Genomic DNA, 25,985 nt, shown 5'->3' on the forward strand with positions numbered 1-25,985 from the left:
TTCAGTTCTCATTTTTTATATTTTTTATTATTTATTTTTTATTTTTGTATTTTTTGATATTTTGATATTTTTATTTATTTTTTATTTTTTTATTTTTATTTTTCATTTTTTTTACTTTGTTATTTTTTTAATTTCTTATTTTCTTATTTTTCTGTTGCACACTCATATTTCATTCTTCTTGCTCTCATTTTCACTATTCCTTACACTGTTGTTTGACTTCTTTTCTTTCTATAAGTTACTGCTCAGGTGCAGATTCACACTATACTTCTGCACAGCAACTATATTTGATCTATCCACCCTCCACTGGATCCCTATAGACACCATCTACTTCACACAATACATTCTCTCCCCAGAGATACACCCACCACACTATCTTCCTTTGCCTACTTCTGTTATATCCCTTTACTCTAGTTTGCACCACTTTGCTCCTATTCACACACTGCTTGTTGTCCTCTTAGGGGCACGCCCTCTGCTCACAGCGCTGTAACCCATTAATGTCTATCCACACAGCTTTCTACTCCAATCCCGCTAGTCCCTGCTGACAGGCCTCCCTCACAGCCTCTCCTTGCTTACTACAGCCTATGGAGCTGACACCATGGTCTATGTCATAGACATGACTTTCAGCCTTACTGCACATGTGCTACAGCCTTTCCCTGATAGGCTGAGTTGCCTTTTTATACTTGCATGCTGACTCTGTGTGCACGCGCTCTTTTTCACCTGGCGTCATTGCCATTGCTCATATTCATACTGATTCCAATACTTTTACCTATCACACAGCGGATCCTGCATGGAAACAGATGGAGGTAAGTTCCCTTTCAATGAACATACATCCCCCATTTCTTTATTATATACCTGTGATTCACACTCTATATACACAGTATATACCATGTTATGGTGTGGTGCTTATTGGTACCACATGTTTGTTCATAATAACCATGTGTATATAGGTGTATTACACCAGATTAGGGCACAGTGCTCATTAGCAGCTTGTTACATTATACATACTTACCATGTGATACCACCAAAACTTTAGCCATCCATGTAAGTTTACAATGAGATTGACCATTGGTTGTTCATTGCCCGCAGTTCATGCTGATTCTTACCGCTTTACATGGAGATATCCCTCTTATGTCTATTGCTTCAAACATCAAGGTATACTTTGACTCTCATTTTCTCTTTGATCCCAATTTTTGTGGAGCACCTATTTTTATTGAGCACTAGTTTAAACCTTTTGTTCTCCCTTTTTTTTCTTTTGTTGTTTTTGCTTATCCTTTATGAAGACCATGTATTTGACGTATAATTTGTTTGGAAGTTCTCCAATTATGACCCTTTATTAAGTTTTTGGCTTCTTTTTATTATAATTTTGCTTGTTTTGTGCACTTCATGGATTATTGATTTTGTTGTTTTATTTTTTGTTGATGTAGAGTCTGAAGAAGGTATTTTTATACCGAAAAATGTTTAACTCTACTTCTATCATCACTGCTTGAATAAAAACATATGAAATTTTCCAGCACTCCAAGTGTGATGTTCCTTCTTCCAATCAGAAGGAATGAGTTACAGGTGAAGTGCACATATATTTATATACATATATATGCACCTATAACTCATTCCTTGTGATAAGACCAAGTATTTTTGGATTGTTCATGTAGAGTCTGAGGAAGGTCTGACTTTAGACTGAAAAATGTTTTACTCTACAATAACGGCACTTGTGATAAATAAAGAAACAAGATATTGGCACATCCTTTGTGTGACGTCCATCTTTACACCATCTTCATGTAAGTTACTGTTTTAAACATATGCAAAAGAGGTGAAAAGTGCTTTGTCTGGAAACTTAGAGCTAAGACCAAGATAAATCACACCACACCCCAAATGCATATGTATAAAATTCAATTTACGTGGCAGTGGTCCTACAAATCTAAGTATGAGGTGTATTTGGAAACTGTATAGTATAATCACCTCTACAAGGTACAAGTTTTAGCTTTATTATAGCCAATTAATTTCTGACTGACTCCCTTTAACACTCCTTTAGTTAAGGATTCCAATTTGTCTTGATACCAATTCACCACAATATCGTGAGATCCTATTACAAATCACCTTCCCCCACTACGTGGTCATACCCAGACCCAAATAGGATAATTAGCATATCATTTTGTGATAACTTGTAACGAAAGCATGTTGAGTTTAGAAAAGCTGTTTAACTTGTTAAACATATATGTGGATTTGTCCATCTAAGAGCGTACGTAAGAGTACAAAATAGAATATAAAAAATATAAGCAAACATTACAAAGCTAAAAATTGTCTCTGCTAGATATATTTTTATTAGTTCACGATAGTATCTGACAATAGTGTAATAAGAATAAAAAAGCTCCATAACAAAAAAAGATGACAATTTAACCACATGGTTAAGCAGCTGCAGCCCTTGTAGTCTGGAATTACCGATCACCTATTAATATTTTACTCTTTGATTTTGAGGTGCAGCTCACGCCAGTTTTCGGAGTTACAGTAAATCTGGCGGACAGGGACCTTCCCGCCCCAGCCCTCCTAAATCTACTTTCCATAAACCTCCTTCAAAGAAAATCAGCTAGTCCTCCTGTCCTGACCGTTTTACTATATTCTTGTATTTCTTATAAAATAATTTTTGAGCAACATTTCTTAGCACTCTATACTATGGTGATCTCTAATATGCATTGTGGGAATGTATACTGTAGATAAATACATTGACATTGACTTAGGGAATATTTGTCAATGTATTCATACATTTTAGGAGGAAATATGGTCAATAATTCTTTCTTCATAAAGCACTGTATATACTAATAGAACAGAAATGTCTGCAGGTCCTCTTTAGGATAACCTCTAAGAGCAAATGAGTAACCCATTAAAAAATAATTTGGGTCTGAAAGAAAAATAAAACTAGTATAACATCCACAATTTTATGTGTTATCATGTGTCATTTGACACTTTACAGTATGTCCTACTAAATTCCAAAGTGACGTTATTTTCCTGAACAATTCTAGTAAAGGACAAAGTCATCATCTTTTCTTCAGGCTACCTTTCCATGTGACACTGCCTTCCTATGTGACCCTGCCACTCTGTGACCCTGCCATGCCATATGTCACTGCAATTCTATGTGACACTGCCATCCTGTGTGTCACTGCCATCCTATGTGTCATTGCCTTCCTATGTCACACTGCCATCCTGCGTGTCACTGTTCTATCACTTGATGGTTGGTGTTCCAGCTCTTTTACTATGCTCAGATTAGCAACAGAAATATGAAAACAGAAAAATATTTCAAAATAAACTGAATTGAAGGAATTTTTATGAGTTTATCACATTTACATTTTGGTATAATGAGAACAAAAACATATTTCTCATCATCACTTTTACCATATGTTTCTGCATCTTACAGATCTATAGTAATAAAACTTCTGCTGTCTTGGAAGCCATAGATCCATTATTCAGTAGATTCTACAAAGCTTTATAGGAACAAGCCAGCACTGCCCCAGGACATGTAGGAAATTGTCATTTTCATTGAACAATAAGGTTTATCAGGACTCAAACCTTAAATGCCCTTCTCTATCCCATATGTATTAAAGGGGTTGGCCATTTTCGACCATTATTTAGAGACCATTGTTATTGTTTATATAATAAAAAGTTGTACAACTTTCCAATATATTTTCTTTATCAATTCCTCACAGTTATCTAAATCTCAGCTTGCTGTCATTAGTTCTACTTATTCCCAGTGGATAAAAATTAGTAAATGGTCATGTGATATACAGTCCATGGTCATGTGATATATGATCCATGATGTGCACACAGGGGCACAGCTCTCCATTAGGGAGATTTTGTGATTTTGGAGGTTGAAAAAACCTTCTAGGCAGTCTATCCAACAAAGAGCCCACCTTATTACCATAGCAAAAAAAAAAAAAAAAAAAAAAAAAAGGATTCTCTCTGTGAATGTTGGAAAGCTGTGCCTCGTTCATACCATGTCTCATATTCAATTTTCGCTGAACGCCACAACTTCCTGGTGGCAGGGTTTGGAGTGTTTAGAAAGCTGGTGTAAGCTATAGGGAGTCTTGCACTAGTGAGTTGTCGTTGAGTTTCGGTTACATTTTTCAATGGTGAGACATGAAAAATGAGGCAAAGTTTTTATGCAATAAAAACAGGGTTCCAAGTTTCTCTGACACTGCTGGAGAGCTAAATATCTTGCCTACCCAGAGATTACAGAAACGCTAAACCTCCGTGGCCAGTAAGTGGGTCTCCTGCAATAAGACCGCGTTGGATTCTAAGTGATGCAGTGATGCAAATGTCTTAGGATCATGCTGCACTTGTTTGGAGAGCTTAGGCCCTTAATACTCCATAAAACCATTCACATGGCCAAGTGTTTGGAGGATGTGCCTTCCTTTCATGAATACCTAATGCCCATAAAATATCAGTCATATATAACAGCTGACAGTTTCTGTGTGTGCACCATGCTTCTGCTTTTTGGCTGAACTGTACTATTTTAGGGGACATCACGAAGGGGTCAAAGGGGCTCTATCAGCAAAATTATGCTGATAGAGCCCCACATATGCGTGAATAGCCTTTAGAAAAGGCCATTCAGGCATTGCTAATGTTATATTAAACTACCCCCCCCCCCGGCCCCGTTTTAAAGTAATACCCTAAAAAAGAATATGAAAATGATACCGTATCATGCACACTGGGTGGGCATGTACGGTCCATCGTAATCTTTAGCCATGCCTACATCTTCTTTCTTCTTGCAGCAATGTCCTCGGGTCCCGTCTTCCTCTTCCAGCATCATTGCTTGTAATCAGTGCCGCACCTCCCATGAGGCGACCTGAAGCGAGCGCTTCAGGCGGCGCTATGGCAGGGCCTCAGGGAGGGCGGCATTTTTTCTTACCTAAGCCAGTCCAGGACAAGCTGTCCTGGACTGGCTTAGTACGGAGCGGTGGATTGGGGAGGCCGCTGAAGCAGCGCTGCTCCGGCAGCCTCCCCTCACACTCAGGCAGACAGCAGGCCTGCTCTCTGCCTGCGAATGGCGCTAAGCCCCGCCCCCTCACATTCAGGCAGAGAGAAGGCCTGCTCTCATGCCTGTGAACGGCGCTAAGCCCCGCCCCTCCGCTAAGCCCCACCTCCGCTAAGCCCCTCCCGGCGGGGGGGGCGGCTTTCTCTCGTTCGCTTCGGGCTGTGAGAGGGGCAGGTTCACCCCTGCTTGTAATCCCGCGCCAGCACAGTAGCAGGGGAACTGAGTATGCTCAGTTCCCCTGCTACTGTTCCCCTGCTACTGCACCCCTGCTACTGCACCGGCGCTGGATTGAAGACGAGGAAGACGGGACCCGAGGAGTAACAGGGGAACTGAGCATGCTCAGTATGCTCAGTTCCCCTGCTACTGTTCCCCTACTACTGTGCGGGATTGCAAGCAATGATGCCGGAAGAGGAAGACGGGACCCAAGGACATCGCTGCAAGAGGAAAGAAGATGTAGGCGTGGCTAAAGATGACGTCGGACCGTGCATGCCTACCCAGCATGCACGATATGGTCTGATTATCATATTCTTTTTTAGGGTATTATTTTAAATGGGGGGGGGTAGTTTAATATAACATTAGCAATGCCTGAATGGCTTTTTTAAAGGCTATTTACGCATATGTGGGGCATGATTTTGCTGATAGAGCCCCTTTAATGTTTTGATCCATGGGACCATGGAAGTTTGTCTCCTGTTCACTAGGTACCACTGCGTTTTTAAGCCTTTTTATTCATATGTTTTTAATTTTACCGAATGGTTTTAAGATTGATTTTTGTGACACATTGTAATTCAAGTTACTTTTGGTCAATATACTTTGCAATTATTTATAGAACAAAATCTGAAATTTACAGAAATAAAAAAAAAAAAAAAAATAGCAATTTCTCTCACAATCAGACAGATGGTCTTGCCAAAGAATTGTTAATTGGTTTGCAAGAATTGGAGTTTAAATTTAAACATTTATTTTTTTTTGCAAAAAAACAGCAAATAACTATTTATAGTATTTTCTTGATATTTCAATCTTTATAAATATCTTATGTATGGCTGCAGTTTGCCTACGGCCTCTTTTTTTTACCAGGATATTTTCAGGCATGATTATGTTTGCAAGAGCTTGTTTTTTAATGTTACAGCAGTAATATTAGGAGAAAAAAAAACAACATATCATAGTCTTTATATAATAGGAACCAATTGGCTTTTTTTTTTTTCCAGACACATGCCAGTACATCAGAGTTATGCATGTTGCACTTGACCGAGGGAACCCTAATACTGCTATCTTGGGATAATTCACTTCCTAATAGAATGTGAAATCTTGTATTTGGAGATGAATAGACAATGCAGTGATGGGAAATGGTTAAATCAGAATACTCTTATCTGCTGTACAATGCGTTTATATATGCACCAACTTTTAGAGCTAATTGTGGTATCTATATCAGTCTTTAAAGTCACCAAAAAGGGTACAAATGTGATAAAAAGTAATATCTCTGCTCCACACACATTCTAATGTACAGAAAGTGCTGTCATTTGTCAGAATGAACATTAATGGTAGTGATGCATATTGTGACAGATCATATCAGACTTATCAAAGCATGAACATGTACAATAGTTATAAATCTGTTGTAGCAGATATCAATATATTATCCTAACTATACCTAACCCGCCTATACCTAATGCCAAAGTAGTAAAGGAATTATAACTTATAATTTTACAGTTATAATTTTAAATATCATTTTGCTAGACTTTCTAAAAAGTTTCAGATGACAGTAATCTCCTTGTCCATGAGGGATAGGAAGACCCAAGCTTTAATAAAAGACAAAAGAAGTTGGTTTAATCTAAGTTCCCAATCAGGTAAGGAATGGATAGAACACTATGGAAAATTGCCTGAAACCATTAAACCAGATGGAGTTTCAGAGTGGGGTTCGCTCATTAAAGACAGGGGTACTTCATTTGGGAGGCTACAATGAAATTCAGGGTAGGTGCATTGAGATATTTTACTAATATCATCTTGAGTATGAAGAAAGCTTTCTGATAGGAATGACAGAATACAGAGGCCTTGCAGTTCTTCATAGGTCTGAGAGGATGAGGAGGAAGATTCTATAACTAGAAGAACAAGGATTTTTATAACAGAGGAAGAAATCTTCTAATGTTATATTGTTCATTAACTATTTATAACTCAAAATGGGAGGCTTTAGTTAATATTCCCATGTGGCAGGTATTGATTGGCATTTTTCTGAGATGCCACTTCAGACAAATTTGAATAAAACAAAATATTGAAAAAATATATTGTAATATCATATCATCAGAGGACTGAAATGTTTCCTGTCTTGGATTAAACCCACTTTTTTGGTAATTTTTTGAGTGCTCTCGCTTTTTCTTTTGCTTCATATCCTATCATAGAGAAATGCGTCTTTCTCTTCTCATCAGGCTGTTTTCCTACTCCACTGCCCTATGCTAAAATATGTTTCAATCTGAAAATGATTACTTTATCTCGAGATGGACTACGGGTCTATAGTAGTCTATGTAGGTGAACAGTACTCCAAAAGATAAAAGAAGAAGCCTAGACTTAGACTGAGCAAAATAGAAGTTTTTAGAATATAACTAAAATACTTTATTTCTGAAAGAAATGCAAACTAGAGATCCAGCCTGCAGAAGGAGTCATATAATGACCAGACGTAGTGTTGGATATGGCCAGTATTAACTCCTAATTCCCTAAGTGGAATGCTCTAAGCCAGACAAACCCTTTAATGTTCAATGTTAGCGACTATGGCATTAATCTTTAATGCTTCTGAGAACATAGTCAATAATGTTTTATGTCTGAGATGAACTCATTATTTGTGTTTGTCTTTTATTGTATCCTAACAGGGATGGTGCCCCAATAGAACACACAATACATGTTCAGATAACAAACAACACTTAGCATAAAACATAACTTTTAATGTCAAATATGGTCAGCTAAAATCTTTCAACGGTATAGCTAGGGCTAAAATTAGAATACATAACTCAATAAGAAAAGTAGGGAACACTATAGAGATATAGCTTTTTTGCAATGTTCCTAGATACTGCAGGGTAGTTCAGCTTAGGGGAGTGATAATCACAACTTAACAGGTGACTAGAGATGAGCGAACAGTGTTCTATCGAACTCATGTTCGATCGGATATTAGGCTGTTCGGCATGTTCGAATCGAATCGAACACCGCGTGGTAAAGTGCGCCATTACTCGATTCCCCTCCCACCTTCCCTGGCGCCTTTTTTGCTCCAATAACAGCGCAGGGTAGGTGGGACAGGAACTACGACACCGGTGACGTTGAGAAAAGTAGGCAAAACCCATTGGCTGCCGAAAACATGTGACCTCTAATTTAAAAGAACAGCGCCGCCCAGGTTCGCGTCATTCTGAGCTTGCAATTCACCGAGGACGGAGGTTTCCGTCCAGCTAGCTAGGGCTTAGATTCTGGGTAGGCAGGGACAGGCTAGGATAGGAAGGAGAAGACAACCACAACAGCTCTTGTAAGAGCTAAATTCCAGGGAGAAGCTTGTCAGTGTAACGTGGCACTGACGGGCTCAATCGCCGCAACCCAGCTTTCCCAGGATCCTGAATGGAATACACTGTCAGTGTATTCCCGTATACCCGATATATACCCCCGATACCCGTTCCAACGGTGTGCCCCCCCACCTTCACCCCAGAAATACCCTACAAGTCCCCTAGCAATAGAATTGGGGCTATATACACCCACTATTTTTGCTACTGCCATATAGTGCCATTGTCTCACTGGGAATTCAAAGAATATATTGGGCTTACATATAACTTCAATTCCAGGGAGAAGCTTGTCAGTGTAACGTGGCACTGACGGGCTCAATCGACGCAACCCAGCTTTCCCAGGATCCTCAATGGAACACACTGACAGTGTATTCCCATATACCCCATATATACACCCCAAATCACCGTTCCAACGGTGTGCCCCCCCACCTTCACCTCAGAAATACCCTGCAAGTCCCCTAGCAATAGAATTGGGGCTATATACACCCACAATTTTTGCTACTGGTATATAGTGCCATTGTCTGACTGGGAATTCAAAGAATATATTGGGGTTACGTGCACCCACAATTTTTACTACTGGTATACAGTGCCAGTTTCTGACTGGGAATTCAAAGAATATATTGGGGTTACAAATACCCTCATTTCTTGCTACTGCCATATAGTGCCAGTTTCTGACTGGTAATTCAAAGAATATATTGGGGTTACGTGCACCCACAATTTTTACTACTGGTATACAGTGCCATTGTCTGACTGGGAATTCAAAGAATATATTGGGGTTATAAATACCCTCATTTCTTGCTACTGCCATATAGTGCCAGTTTCTGACTGGTATTTCAAAGAATATATTGGGGTTACGTGCACCCACAATTTTTACTACTGGTATACAGTGCCATTGTCTGACTGGGAATTCAAAGAATATATTGGGGTTATAAATACCCTCATTTCTTGCTACTGCCATATAGTGCCAGTTTCTGACTGGGAATTCAAAGAATATATTGGGGTTACGTGCACCCACAATTTTTACTACTGGTATACAGTGCCATTGTCTGACTGAGAATTCAAAGAATATATTGGGGTTATAAATACCCTCATTTCTTGCTACTGGTATATAGTGCCATTGTCTGACTGGGAATTCAAAGAATATATTGGGGTTACGTGCACCCACAATTTTTACTACTGGTATACAGTGCCAGTTTCTGACTGGGAATTCAAAGAATATATTGGGGTTACAAATACCCTCATTTCTTGCTACTGCCATATAGTGCCAGTTTCTGACTGGTAATTCAAAGAATATATTGGGGTTACGTGCACCCACAATTTTTACTACTGGTATACAGTGCCAGTTTCTGACTGGGAATTCAAAGAATATATTGGGGTTACAAATACCCTCATTTCTTGCTACTGCCATATAGTGCCAGTTTCTGACTGGTAATTCAAAGAATATATTGGGGTTACGTGCACCCACAATTTTTACTACTGGTATACAGTGCCATTGTCTGACTGGGAATTCAAAGAATATATTGGGGTTATAAATACCCTCATTTCTTGCTACTGCCATATAGTGCCAGTTTCTGACTGGGAATTCAAAGAATATATTGGGGTTACGTGCACCCACAATTTTTACTACTGGTATACAGTGCCATTGTCTGACTGGGAATTCAAAGAATATATTGGGGTTACAAATACCCTCATTTCTTGCTACTGCCATATAGTGCCAGTTTCTGACTGGTATTTCAAAGAATATATTGGGGTTACGTGCACCCACAATTTTTACTACTGGTATACAGTGCCATTGTCTGACTGGGAATTCAAAGAATATATTGGGGTTACGTGCACCCACAATTTTTACTACTGGTATATAGTGCCATTGTCTGACTGGGAATTCAAAGAATATATTGGGGTTACGTGCACCCACAATTTTTACTACTGGTATACAGTGCCAGTTTCTGACTGGGAATTCAAAGAATATATTGGGGTTACAAATACCCTCATTTCTTGCTACTGCCATATAGTGCCAGTTTCTGACTGGGAATTCAAAGAATATATTGGGGTTACGTGCACCCACAATTTTTACTACTGGTATACAGTGCCATTGTCTGACTGGGAATTCAAAGAATATATTGGGGTTATAAATACCCTCATTTCTTGCTACTGCCATATAGTGCCAGTTTCTGACTGGGAATTCAAAGAATATATTGGGGTTACGTGCACCCACAATTTTTACTACTGGTATACAGTGCCATTGTCTGACTGGGAATTCAAAGAATATATTGGGGTTATAAATACCCTCATTTCTTGCTACTGGTATATAGTGCCATTGTCTGACTGGGAATTCAAAGAATATATTGGGGTTACGTGCACCCACAATTTTTACTACTGGTATACAGTGCCATTGTCTGACTGGGAATTCAAAGAATATATTGGGGTTACGTGCACCCACAATTTTTACTACTGGTAAATAGTGCCATTGTCTGACTGGGAATTCAAAGAATATATTGGGGTTACGTGCACCCACAATTTTTACTACTGGTATACAGTGCCAGTTTCTGACTGGGAATTCAAAGAATATATTGGGGTTACAAATACCCTCATTTCTTGCTACTGCCATATAGTGCCAGTTTCTGACTGGGAATTCAAAGAATATATTGGGGTTACGTGCACCCACAATTTTTACTACTGGTATACAGTGCCATTGTCTGACTGGGAATTCAAAGAATATATTGGGGTTATAAATACCCTCATTTCTTGCTACTGCCATATAGTGCCAGTTTCTGACTGGGAATTCAAAGAATATATTGGGGTTACGTGCACCCACAATTTTTACTACTGGTATACAGTGCCATTGTCTGACTGGGAATTCAAAGAATATATTGGGGTTATAAATACCCTCATTTCTTGCTACTGGTATATAGTGCCATTGTCTGACTGGGAATTCAAAGAATATATTGGGGTTACGTGCACCCACAATTTTTACTACTGGTATACAGTGCCATTGTCTGACTGGGAATTCAAAGAATATATTGGGGTTACGTGCACCCACAATTTTTACTACTGGTATACAGTGCCATTGTCTGACTGGGAATTCAAAGAATATATTGGGGTTACGTGCACCCACAATTTTTACTACTGGTATATAGTGCCATTGTCTGACTGGGAATTCAAAGAATATATTGGGGTTACGTGCACCCACAATTTTTACTACTGGTATACAGTGCCATTGTCTGACTGGGAATTCAAAGAATATATTGGGGTTATAAATACCCTCATTTCTTGCTACTGCCATATAGTGCCAGTTTCTGACTGGTAATTCAAAGAATATATTGGGGTTACGTGCACCCTCAATTTTTACTACTGGTATACAGTGCCATTGTCTGACTGGGAATTCAAAGAATATATTGGGGTTACGTGCACCCACAATTTTTACTACTGGTATACAGTGCCAGTTTCTGACTGGGAATTCAAAGAATATATTGGGGTTACAAATACCCTCATTTCTTGCTACTGCCATATAGTGCCAGTTTCTGACTGGTAATTCAAAGAATATATTGGGGTTATGTGCACCCACAATTTTTACTACTGCTATACAGTGCCATTGTCTGACTGGGATTTCAAAGAATATATTGGGGTTATAAATACCCTCATTTCTTGCTACTGGTATATAGTGCCATTGTCTGACTGGGAATTCAAAGAATATATTGGGGTTACGTGCACCCACAATTTTTACTACTGGTATACAGTGCCATTGTCTGACTGGGAATTCAAAGAATATATTGGGGTTAAAAATACCCTCATTTCTTGCTACTGCCATATAGTGCCAGTTTCTGACTGGGAATTCAAAGAATATATTGGGGTTACGTGCACCCACAATTTTTACTACTGGTATACAGTGCCAGTTTCTGACTGGGAATTCAAAGAATATATTGGGGTTACAAATACCCTCATTTCTTGCTACTGCCATATAGTGCCAGTTTCTGACTGGTAATTCAAAGAATATATTGGGGTTACGTGCACCCACAATTTTTACTACTGGTATATAGTGCCATTGTCTGACTGGGAATTCAAAGAATATATTGGGGTTACAAATACCCTCATTTCTTGCTACTGCCATATAGTGCCAGTTTCTGACTGGGAATTCAAAGAATATATTGGGGTTACGTGCACCCACAATTTTTACTACTGGTATACAGTGCCATTGTCTGACTGGGAATTCAAAGAATATATTGGGGTTATAAATACCCTCATTTCTTGCTACTGCCATATAGTGCCAGTTTCTGACTGGGAATTCAATGAATATATTGGGGTTACGTGCACCCACAATTTTTACTACTGGTATACAGTGCCATTGTCTGACTGGGAATTCAAAGAATATATTGGGGTTATAAATACCCTCATTTCTTGCTACTGCCATATAGTGCCAGTTTCTGACTGGGAATTCAAAGAATATATTGGGGTTACATGCACCCACAATTTTTACTACTGGTATACAGTGCCATTGTCTGACTGGGAATTCAAAGAATATATTGGGGTTACGTGCACCCACAATTTTTACTACTGGTATACAGTGCCAGTTTCTGACTGGGAATTCAAAGAATATATTGGGGTTACAAATACCCTCATTTCTTGCTACTGCCATATAGTGCCAGTTTCTGACTGGTAATTCAAAGAATGTATTGGGGTTACGTGCACCCACAATTTTTACTACTGGTATACAGTGCCAGTTTCTGACTGGGAATTCAAAGAATATATTGGGGTTACAAATACCCTCATTTCTTGCTACTGCCATATAGTGCCAGTTTCTGACTGGTAATTCAATGAATATATTGGGGTTACGTGCACCCACAATTTTTACTACTGGTATACAGTGCCATAGTCTGACTGGGAATTCAAAGAATATATTGGGGTTATAAATACCCTCATTTCTTGCTACTGCCATATAGTGCCAGTTTCTGACTGGGAATTAAAAGAATATATTGGGGTTACGTGCACCCACAATTTTTACTACTGGTATACAGTGCCATTGTCTGACTGGGAATTCAAAGAATATATTGGGGTTATAAATACCCTCATTTCTTGCTACTGGTATATAGTGCCATTGTCTGACTGGGAATTCAAAGAATATATTGGGGTTACGTGCACCCACAATTTTTACTACTGGTATACAGTGCCAGTTTCTGACTGGGAATTCAAAGAATATATTGGGGTTACAAATACCCTCATTTCTTGCTACTGCCATATAGTGCCAGTTTCTGACTGGTAATTCAAAGAATATATTGGGGTTACGTGCACCCACAATTTTTACTACTGGTATACCGTGCCATTGTCTGACTGGGAATTCAAAGAATATATTGGGGTTATAAATACCATCATTTCTTGCTACTGCCATATAGTGCCAGTTTCTGACTGGGAATTCAAAGAATATATTGGGGTTACGTGCACCCACAATTTTTACTACTGGTATACAGTGCCAGTTTCTGACTGGGAATTCAAAGAATATATTGGGGTTACAAATACCCTCATTTCTTGCTACTGCCATATAGTGCCAGTTTCTGACTGGTAATTCAAAGAATATATTGGTTACGTGCACCCACAATTTTTACTACTGGTATACAGTGCCAGTTTCTGACTGGGAATTCAAAGAATATATTGGGGTTACAAATACCCTCATTTCTTGCTACTGCCATATAGTGCCAGTTTCTGACTGGGAATTCAAAGAATATATTGGGAATACAAATACCCTCATTTCTTGCTACTGGTATATAGTGCCATTGTCTGACTGGGAATTCAAAGAATATATTGGGGTTTCGTGCACCCACAATTTTTTCTACTGGTATACAGTGCCATTGTCTGACTGGGAATTCAAAGAATATATTGGGGTTATAAATACCCTCATTTCTTGCTACTGGTATATAGTGCCATTGTCTGACTGGGAATTCAAAGAATATATTGGGGTTACGTGCACCCACAATTTTTACTACTGGTATACAGTGCCATTGTCTGACTGGGAATTCAAAGAATATATTGGGGTTACGTGCACCCACAATTTTTACTACTGGTATATAGTGCCATTGTCTGACTGGGAATTCAAAGAATATATTGGGGTTACGTGCACCCACAATTTTTACTACTGGTATAAAGTGCCAGTTTCTGACTGGGAATTCAAAGAATATATTGGGGTTACAAATACCCTCATTTCTTGCTACTGCCATATAGTGCCAGTTTCTGACTGGTAATTCAAAGAATATATTGGGGTTACGTGCACCCACAATTTTTACTACTGGTATACAGTGCCATTGTCTGACTGGGAATTCAAAGAATATATTGGGGTTATAAATACCCTCATTTCTTGCTACTGCCATATAGTGCCAGTTTCTGACTGGGAATTCAAAGAATATTTTGGGGTTACGTGCACCCACAATTTTTACTACTGGTATACAGTGCCATTGTCTGACTGGGAATTCAAAGAATATATTGGGGTTACAAATACCCTCATTTCTTGCTACTGCCATATAGTGCCAGTTTCTGACTGGTAATTCAAAGAATATATTGGGGTTACGTGCACCCACAATTTTTACTACTGGTATACAGTGCCATTGTCTGACTGGGAATTCAAAGAATATATTGGGGTTATAAATACCCTCATTTCTTGCTACTGCCATATAGTGCCAGTTTCTGACTGGGAATTCAAAGAATATATTGGGGTTACGTGCACCCACAATTTTTACTACTGGTATACAGTGCCATTGTCTGACTGGGAATTCAAAGAATATATTGGGGTTATAAATACCCTCATTTCTTGCTACTGGTATATAGTGCCATTGTCTGACTGGGAATTCAAAGAATATATTGGGGTTACGTGCACCCACAATTTTTACTACTGGTATACAGTGCCAGTTTCTGACTGGGAATTCAAAGAATATATTGGGGTTACAAATACCCTCATTTCTTGCTACTGCCATATAGTGCCAGTTTCTGACTGGTAATTCAAAGAATATATTGGGGTTACGTGCACCCACAATTTTTACTACTGGTATACAGTGCCAGTTTCTGACTGGGAATTCAAAGAATATATTGGGGTTATAAATACCCTCATTTCCTGCTACTGGTATATAGTGCCATTGTCTGACTGGGAATTCAAAGAATATATTGGGGTTACGTGCACCCACAATTTTTACTACTGGTATACAGTGCCATTGTCTGACTGGGAATTCAAAGAATATATTGGGGTTATAAATACCCTCATTTCTTGCTACTGGTATATAGTGCCATTGTCTGACTGGGAATTCAAAGAATATATTGGGGTTACGTGCACCCACAATTTTTACTACTGGTATGCAGTGCCATTGTCTGACTGGGAATTCAAAGAATATATTGGGGTTACGTGCACCCACAATTTTTACTACTGGTATACAGTGCCATTGTCTGACTGGGAATTCAAAGAATATATTGGGGTTACGTGCACCCACAATTTTTACTACTGGTATATAGTGCCATTTTCTGACTGGGAATTCAAAGAATATATTGGGGTTACGTGCACCCACAATTTTTACTACTGGTATACAGTGCCATTGTCTGACTGGGAATTCAAAGAATATATTGGGGTTACAAATACCCTCATTTCTTGCTACTGCCATATAGTGCCAGTTTCTGACTGGTAATTCAAAGAATATATTGGGGTTACGTGCACCCACAATTTTTACTACTGGTATACAGTGCCATTGTCTGACTGGGAATTCAAAGAATATATTGGGGTTATAAATACCCTCATTTCTTGCTACTGCCATATAGTGCCAGTTTCTGACTGGGAATTCAAAGAATATATTGGGGTTACGTGCACCCACAATTTTTACTACTGGTATACAGTGCCATTGTCTGACTGGGAATTCAAAGAATATATTGGGGTTACAAATACCCTCATTTCTTGCTACTGCCATATAGTGCCAGTTTCTGACTGGTAATTCAAAGAATATATTGGGGTTACGTGCACCCACAATTTTTACTACTGGTATACAGTGCCATTGTCTGACTGGGAATTCAAAGAATATATTGGGGTTATAAATACCCTCATTTCTTGCTACTGCCATATAGTGCCAGTTTCTGACTGGGAATTCAAAGAATATATTGGGGTTACGTGCACCCACAATTTTTACTACTGGTATACAGTGCCATTGTCTGACTGGGAATTCAAAGAATATATTGGGGTTATAAATACCCTCATTTCTTGCTACTGGTATATAGTGCCATTGTCTGACTGGGAATTCAAAGAATATATTGGGGTTACGTGCACCCACAATTTTTACTACTGGTATACAGTGCCAGTTTCTGACTGGGAATTCAAAGAATATATTGGGGTTACAAATACCCTCATTTCTTGCTACTGCCATATAGTGCCAGTTTCTGACTGGTAATTCAAAGATCATATTGGGGTTACGTGCACCCACAATTTTTCTACTGGTATACAGTGCCATTGTCTGACTGGGAATTCAAAGAATATATTGGGGTTATAAATACCCTCATTTCTTGCTACTGGTATATAGTGCCATTGTCTGACTGGGAATTCAAAGAATATATTGGGGTTACGTGCACCCACAATTTTTACTACTGGTATACAGTGCCATTGTCTGACTGGGAATTCAAAGAATATATTGGGGTTACGTTCACCCACAATTTTTACTACTGGTATACAGTGCCATTGTCTGACTGGGAATTCAAAGAATATATTGGGGTTATGTGCACCCACAATTTTTACTACTGGTATACAGTGCCAATGTCTGACTGGGAATTCAAAGAATATATTGGGGTTACAAATACCCTCATTTCTTGCTACTGCCATATAGTGCCAGTTTCTGACTGGTAATTCAAAGAATATATTGGGGTTACGTGCACCCACAATTTTTACTACTGGTATACAGTGCCATTGTCTGACTGGGAATTCAAAGAATATATTGGGGTTATAAATACCCTCATTTCTTGCTACTGCCATATAGTGCCAGTTTCTGACTGGGAATTCAAAGAATATATTGGGGTTACGTGCACCCACAATTTTTACTACTGGTATACAGTGCCATTGTCTGACTGGGAATTCAAAGAATATATTGGGGTTATAAATACCCTCATTTCTTGCTACTGCCATATAGTGCCAGTTTCTGACTGGGAATTCAAAGAATATATTGGGGTTACGTGCACCCACAATTTTTACTACTGGTATACAGTGCCATTGTCTGACTGGGAATTCAAAGAATATATTGGGGTTATAAATACCCTCATTTCTTGCTACTGGTATATAGTGCCATTGTCTGACTGGGAATTCAAAGAATATATTGGGGTTACGTGCACCCACAATTTTTACTACTGGTATACAGTGCCAGTTTCTGACTGGGAATTCAAAGAATATATTGGGGTTATAAATACCCTCATTTCTTGCTACTGGTATATAGTGCCATTGTCTGACTGGGAATTCAAAGAATATATTGGGGTTACGTGCACCCACAATTTTTACTACTGGTATACAGTGCCATTGTCTGACTGGGAATTCAAAGAATATATTGGGGTTACGTGCACCCACAATTTTTACTACTGGTATATTGTGCCATTGTCTGACTGGGAATTCAAAGAATATATTGGGGTTACGTGCACCCACAATTTTTACTACTGGTATACAGTGCCAGTTTCTGACTGGGAATTCAAAGAATATATTGGGGTTACAAATACCCTCATTTCTTGCTACTGCCATATAGTGCCAGTTTCTGACTGGTAATTCAAAGAATATATTGGGGTTACGTGCACCCACAATTTTTACTACTGGTATACAGTGCCATTGTCTGACTGGGAATTCAAAGAATATATTGGGGTTATAAATACCCTCATTTCTTGCTACTGCCATATATTGCCAGTTTCTGACTGGGAATTCAAAGAATATATTGGGGTTACGTGCACCCACAATTTTTACTACTGGTATACAGTGCCATTGTCTGACTGGGAATTCAAAGAATATATTGGGGTTATAAATACCCTCATTTCTTGCTACTGGTATATAGTGCCATTGTCTGACTGGGAATTCAAAGAATATATTGGGGTTACGTGCACCCACAATTTTTACTACTGGTATACAGTGCCATTGTCTGACTGGGAATTCAAAGAATATATTGGGGTTATAAATACCCTCATTTCTTGCTACTGGTATATAGTGCCATTGTCTGACTGGGAATTCAAAGAATATATTGGGGTTACGTGCACCCACAATTTTTACTACTGGTATACAGTGCCATTGTCTGACTGGGAATTCAAAGAATATATTGGGGTTACGTGCACCCACAATTTTTACTACTGGTATACAGTGCCATTGTCTGACTGGGAATTCAAAGAATATATTGGGGTTACGTGCACCCACAAGTTTTACTACTGGTATATAGTGCCATTGTCTGACTGGGAATTCAAAGAATATATTGGGGTTACGTGCACCCACAATTTTTACTACTGGTATACAGTGCCATTGTCTGACTGGGAATTCAAAGAATATATTGGGGTTACGTGCACCTACAATTTTTACTACTGGTATACAGTGCCATTGTCTGACTGGGAATTCAAAGAATATATTGGGGTTACGTGCACCCACAATTTTTACTACTGGTATACAGTGCCATTGTCTGACTGGGAATTCAAAGAATATATTGGGGTTATAAATACCCTCATTTCTTGCTACTGGTATATAGTGCCATTGTCTGACTGGGAATTCAAAGAATATATTGGGGTTACGTGCACCCACAATTTTTACTACTGGTATACAGTGCCAGTTTCTGACTGGGAATTCAAAGAATATATTGGGGTTATAAATACCCTCATTTCTTGCTACTGGTATATAGTGCCATTGTCTGACTGGGAATTCAAAGAATATATTGGGGTTACGTGCACCCACAATTTTTACTACTGGTATACAGTGCCATTGTCTGACTGGGAATTCAAAGAATATATTGGGGTTACGTGCACCCACAATTTTTACTACTGGTATATAGTGCCATTGTCTGACTGGGAATTCAAAGAATATATTGGGGTTACGTGCACCCACAATTTTTACTACTGGTATACAGTGCCATTGTCTGACTGGGAATTCAAAGAATATATTGGGGTTACGTGCACCTACAATTTTTACTACTGGTATACAGTGCCATTGTCTGACTGGGAATTCAAAGAATATATTGGGGTTACGTGCACCCACAATTTTTACTACTGGTATACAGTGCCATTGTCTGACTGGGAATTCAAAGAATATATTGGGGTTATAAATACCCTCATTTCTTGCTACTGGTATATAGTGCCATTGTCTGACTGGGAATTCAAAGAATATATTGGGGTTACGTGCACCCACAATTTTTACTACTGGTATACAGTGCCAGTTTCTGACTGGGAATTCAAAGAATATATTGGGGTTATAAATACCCTCATTTCTTGCTACTGGTATATAGTGCCATTGTCTGACTGGGAATTCAAAGAATATATTGGGGTTACGTGCACCCACAATTTTTACTACTGGTATACAGTGCCATTGTCTGACTGGGAATTCAAAGAATATATTGGGGTTACGTGCACCCACAATTTTTACTACTGGTATATTGTGCCATTGTCTGACTGGGAATTCAAAGAATATATTGGGGTTACGTGCACCCACAATTTTTACTACTGGTATACAGTGCCAGTTTCTGACTGGGAATTCAAAGAATATATTGGGGTTACAAATACCCTCATTTCTTGCTACTGCCATATAGTGCCAGTTTCTGACTGGTAATTCAAAGAATATATTGGGGTTACGTGCACCCACAATTTTTACTACTGGTATACAGTGCCATTGTCTGACTGGGAATTCAAAGAATATATTGGGGTTATAAATACCCTCATTTCTTGCTACTGCCATATAGTGCCAGTTTCTGACTGGGAATTCAAAGAATATATTGGGGTTACGTGCACCCACAATTTTTACTACTGGTATACAGTGCCATTGTCTGACTGGGAATTCAAAGAATATATTGGGGTTATAAATACCCTCATTTCTTGCTACTGGTATATAGTGCCATTGTCTGACTGGGAATTCAAAGAATATATTGGGGTTACGTGCACCCACAATTTTTACTACTGGTATACAGTGCCATTGTCTGACTGGGAATTCAAAGAATATATTGGGGTTATAAATACCCTCATTTCTTGCTACTGGTATATAGTGCCATTGTCTGACTGGGAATTCAAAGAATATATTGGGGTTACGTGCACCCACAATTTTTACTACTGGTATACAGTGCCATTGTCTGACTGGGAATTCAAAGAATATATTGGGGTTACGTGCACCCACAATTTTTACTACTGGTATACAGTGCCATTGTCTGACTGGGAATTCAAAGAATATATTGGGGTTACGTGCACCCACAATTTTTACTACTGGTATATAGTGCCATTGTCTGACTGGGAATTCAAAGAATATATTGGGGTTACGTGCACCCACAATTTTTACTACTGGTATACAGTGCCATTGTCTGACTGGGAATTCAAAGAATATATTGGGGTTACGTGCACCTACAATTTTTACTACTGGTATACAGTGCCATTGTCTGACTGGGAATTCAAAGAATATATTGGGGTTACGTGCACCCACAATTTTTACTACTGGTATACAGTGCCATTGTCTGACTGGGAATTCAAAGAATATATTGGGGTTATAAATACCCTCATTTCTTGCTACTGGTATATAGTGCCATTGTCTGACTGGGAATTCAAAGAATATATTGGGGTTACGTGCACCCACAATTTTTACTACTGGTATACAGTGCCAGTTTCTGACTGGGAATTCAAAGAATATATTGGGGTTATAAATACCCTCATTTCTTGCTACTGGTATATAGTGCCATTGTCTGACTGGGAATTCAAAGAATATATTGGGGTTACGTGCACCCACAATTTTTACTACTGGTATACAGTGCCATTGTCTGACTGGGAATTCAAAGAATATATTGGGGTTACGTGCACCCACAATTTTTACTACTGGTATATTGTGCCATTGTCTGACTGGGAATTCAAAGAATATATTGGGGTTACGTGCACCCACAATTTTTACTACTGGTATACAGTGCCAGTTTCTGACTGGGAATTCAAAGAATATATTGGGGTTACAAATACCCTCATTTCTTGCTACTGCCATATAGTGCCAGTTTCTGACTGGTAATTCAAAGAATATATTGGGGTTACGTGCACCCACAATTTTTACTACTGGTATACAGTGCCATTGTCTGACTGGGAATTCAAAGAATATATTGGGGTTATAAATACCCTCATTTCTTGCTACTGCCATATAGTGCCAGTTTCTGACTGGGAATTCAAAGAATATATTGGGGTTACGTGCACCCACAATTTTTACTACTGGTATAGAGTGCCATTGTCTGACTGGGAATTCAAAGAATATATTGGGGTTATAAATACCCTCATTTCTTGCTACTGGTATATAGTGCCATTGTCTGACTGGGAATTCAAAGAATATATTGGGGTTACGTGCACCCACAATTTTTACTACTGGTATACAGTGCCATTGTCTGACTGGGAATTCAAAGAATATATTGGGGTTATAAATACCCTCATTTCTTGCTACTGGTATATAGTGCCATTGTCTGACTGGGAATTCAAAGAATATATTGGGGTTACGTGCACCCACAATTTTTACTACTGGTATACAGTGCCATTGTCTGACTGGGAATTCAAAGAATATATTGGGGTTACGTGCACCCACAATTTTTACTACTGGTATACAGTGCCATTGTCTGACTGGGAATTCAAAGAATATATTGGGGTTACGTGCACCCACAATTTTTACTACTGGTATATAGTGCCATTGTCTGACTGGGAATTCAAAGAATATATTGGGGTTACGTGCACCCACAATTTTTACTACTGGTATACAGTGCCATTGTCTGACTGGGAATTCAAAGAATATATTGGGGTTACGTGCACCTACAATTTTTACTACTGGTATACAGTGCCATTGTCTGACTGGGAATTCAAAGAATATATTGGGGTTACGTGCACCCACAATTTTTACTACTGGTATATAGTGCCATTGTCTGACTGGGAATTCAAAGAATATATTGGGGTTACGTGCACCCACAATTTTTACTACTGGTATACAGTGCCAGTTTCTGACTGGGAATTCAAAGAACATATTGGGGTTACAAATACCCTCATTTCTTGCTACTGCCATATAGTGCCAGTTTCTGACTGGTAATTCAAAGAATATATTGGGGTTACGTGCACCCACAATTTTTGCTACTGGTATATAGTGCCAATTTCTAACTGGGAATTCAAAATGCGCAAGGCTCCCGGAAAGGGACGTGGACGAGGCCGTGGGCGAGGTCGGGGGAATGGTTCTGGGGAGCAAGGTAGCAGTGAAGCCACAGGGCGTCCCGTGCCTACTCCTGTGGGGCAGCAAGCATTGCGCCACTCCACAGTGCCAGGGTTGCTTGCCACATTAACTAAACTGCAGGGTACAAACCTTAGTAGGCCCGAGAACCAGGAACAGGTCTTGCAATGGCTGTCAGAGAACGCTTACAGCACATTGTCCAGCAGCCAGTCAGACTCTGCCTCCTCTCCTCCTATTACCCAACAGTCTTGTCCTCCTTCCTCCCAAAATTCCCAAGCTTCACAGAACAATAACCCCAACTGTCCCTGCTCCCCAGAGCTGTTCTCCGCTCCTTTCATTGTCCCTCAACCTGCCTCTCCACGTCACGATTCCACGAACCTAACAGAGGAGCATCTGTGTCCAGATGCTCAAACACTAGAGTCTCCTCCATCTCCGTTCGATTTGGTGGTGGATGACCAGCAACCCACCCTCATCGACGATGATGTGACGCAGTTGCCGTCAGGGCATCCAGTTGACCGGCGCATTGTGCGGGAGGAGGAGATGAGACAGGAGTTGGAAGAGGAAGTGGTGGATGATGAGGACACTGACCCGACCTGGACAGGGGGGATGTCAAGCGGGGAAAGTAGTGTGGATGTTGAGGCAAGTGCAGCACCAAAAAGGGTAGCTAGAGGCAGAGGCAGAGGTCAGCAGCTTAGGCGAAGCCAGGCCACACCCGGAATCTCCCAAGATGTTCCAGTTCGTACCCAGCCCCGAAAAACTCCCACCTCGAGGGCACGTTTCTCGAAGGTGTGGAGTTTTTTCAAGGAATGCGCCGAGGACAGATATAGTGTTGTCTGCACAATTTGCCTCTCGAAATTGATTAGGGGCTCTGAGAAGAGCAACCTGTCCACCACTTCAATGCGCCGTCATTTGGAATCCAAGCACTGGAATCAGTGGCAGGCAGCAACGGCAGGACAAAGGCCGCCTGCCGTTCACGCCACTGCCACTGCCTCTGCCACTGCCTCTGCCTCTGCCACTGCCACTGCTGACTGTGCTGGCGATGCACTCCAGAGGACGAGCCAGGACACCACTTCATCTGCCTCCGCCACTTTGTTGACTTCTCCCTCATCCTCCCCTGTTCCTGTCTTATCTCCTTCTCCTGCACCATCAAAGGCACCATCAGGCGCTTCTTTACAACAACCCACCATCTCTCAGACATTGGAGCGGCGGCAGAAATACACTGCTAACCACCCACACGCGCAAGCCTTGAACGCCAACATCGCTAAACTGCTGGCCCAGGAGATGTTGGCGTTCCGGCTTGTTGAAACTCCCGCCTTCCTGGACCTGATGGCAACTGCGGCACCTCGCTATGCCGTCCCTAGCCGTCACTACTTCTCCCGGTGTGCCGTCCCCGCCTTGCACCAGCACGTGTCACTCAACATCAGGCGGACCCTTAGTTCCGCGCTTTGCACAAAGGTCCACTTGACCACCGACGCGTGGACAAGTGCATGCGGACAGGGATGCTACATTTCACTGACGGCACACTGGGTGAATGTAGTTGAGGCTGGGACTGCTTCCCAAACTGGCCCGGTGTACCTCGTCTCCCCGCCTAACATTCCTGGCAGGGACACGAGAAGAACACCCCCCTCCTCCTCCTCCTCTACCGCCTCCTCCTCCGCCACCGCCTCCTCCTCCGCCACCAGTCAGACAATCAGTTAGATTGACCCCAGCTACGAGTTGGAAACGTTGCAGCACTGGCGTTGGTAGACGTCAGCAGGCTGTGCTGAAGCTGATCAGCTTGGGGGACAGACAGCACACTGCCTCCGAGGTGAGGGATGCCCTCCTCGATGAGACGGCAATATGATTTGAGCCGCTGCACCTGGGCCCAGGCATGGTCGTTTGTGATAACGGCCGGAACCTGGTAGCAGCTCTGGAGCTTGCCGGACTCCAACATGTTCCATGCCTGGCCCACGTCTTCAACCTAGTGGTGCAACGTTTCCTAAAGAGCTACCCCAATGTTCCAGAGCTACTGGTGAAAGTGCGGCGCATGTGCGCCCACTTTCGCAAGTCGACAGTAGCCGCTGCTAGCTTAAAATCTCTCCAGCAACGCCTGCATGTGCCACAACACCAGCTTTTGTGCGACGTCCCCACACGCTGGAACTCAACGTTTCAGATGTTGAATAGAGTGGTTGAGCAGCAGAGACCTTTGATGGAATACCAGCTACAAAACCCTAGGGTGCCACAAAGTCAGCTGCCTCAGTTTCTCATCCATGAGTGGCCATGGATGAGAGACCTTTGTGACATCCTACGGGTGTTTGAGGAGTCCACAAGGAGGGTGAGCTCTGAGGATGCAATGGTGAGCCTTACAATCCCGCTCTTGTGTGTTCTGAGAGAATCCCTGATTGACATCAGGGATAACTCAGATCACACAGAGGAGTTAGGGATAGCATCCGATCCGTCACAGCTGGAGAGTAGGTCCACACATCTGTCCGCTTCACTGCGTTTAATGGAGGAGGAGGAGGAGGAGGAGGAGGAGGAGGAAGAAGAGTTGTCCGATGATGTGATGGTGATACAGGAGGCTTCCGGGCAACTTCGAATCGTCCCATTGTTGCAGCGCGGATGGGTAGACATGGAGGATGAGGAGGAAATGGAGATTGAACTTTCCGGTGGGGCCAGAGGAGTCATGCCAACTAACACTGTGGCAGACCTGGCTGAGTTCATGTTGGGGTGCTTTACAACCGACAAGCGTATTGTCAAAATCATGGAGGACAACCAGTACTGGATCTTTGCTATCCTTGACCCCCGGTATAAAAACAACATCTCGTCTTTTATTCCGGTAGAGGGGAGGGCCAATCGCATCAATGCTTGCCACAGGCAATTGGTGCAGAATATGATGGAGATGTTTCCAGCATGTGACGTTGGCGGCAGGGAGGGCAGTTCCTCCAGTAGGCAACCAAGTTCTCACCGGTCCACACAAACGAGGGGCACACTGTCTAAGGTCTGGGACACCTTGATGGCACCCCCTCGCCAAAGTGCCGCCACGGAGGGTCCTAGTGTCACCAGGCGTGAG

The sequence above is a fragment of the Leptodactylus fuscus genome, chromosome 4, assembly GCF_031893055.1.
Source record: "Leptodactylus fuscus isolate aLepFus1 chromosome 4, aLepFus1.hap2, whole genome shotgun sequence".
NCBI classification, from domain to species: Eukaryota; Metazoa; Chordata; class Amphibia; order Anura; family Leptodactylidae; genus Leptodactylus; species Leptodactylus fuscus.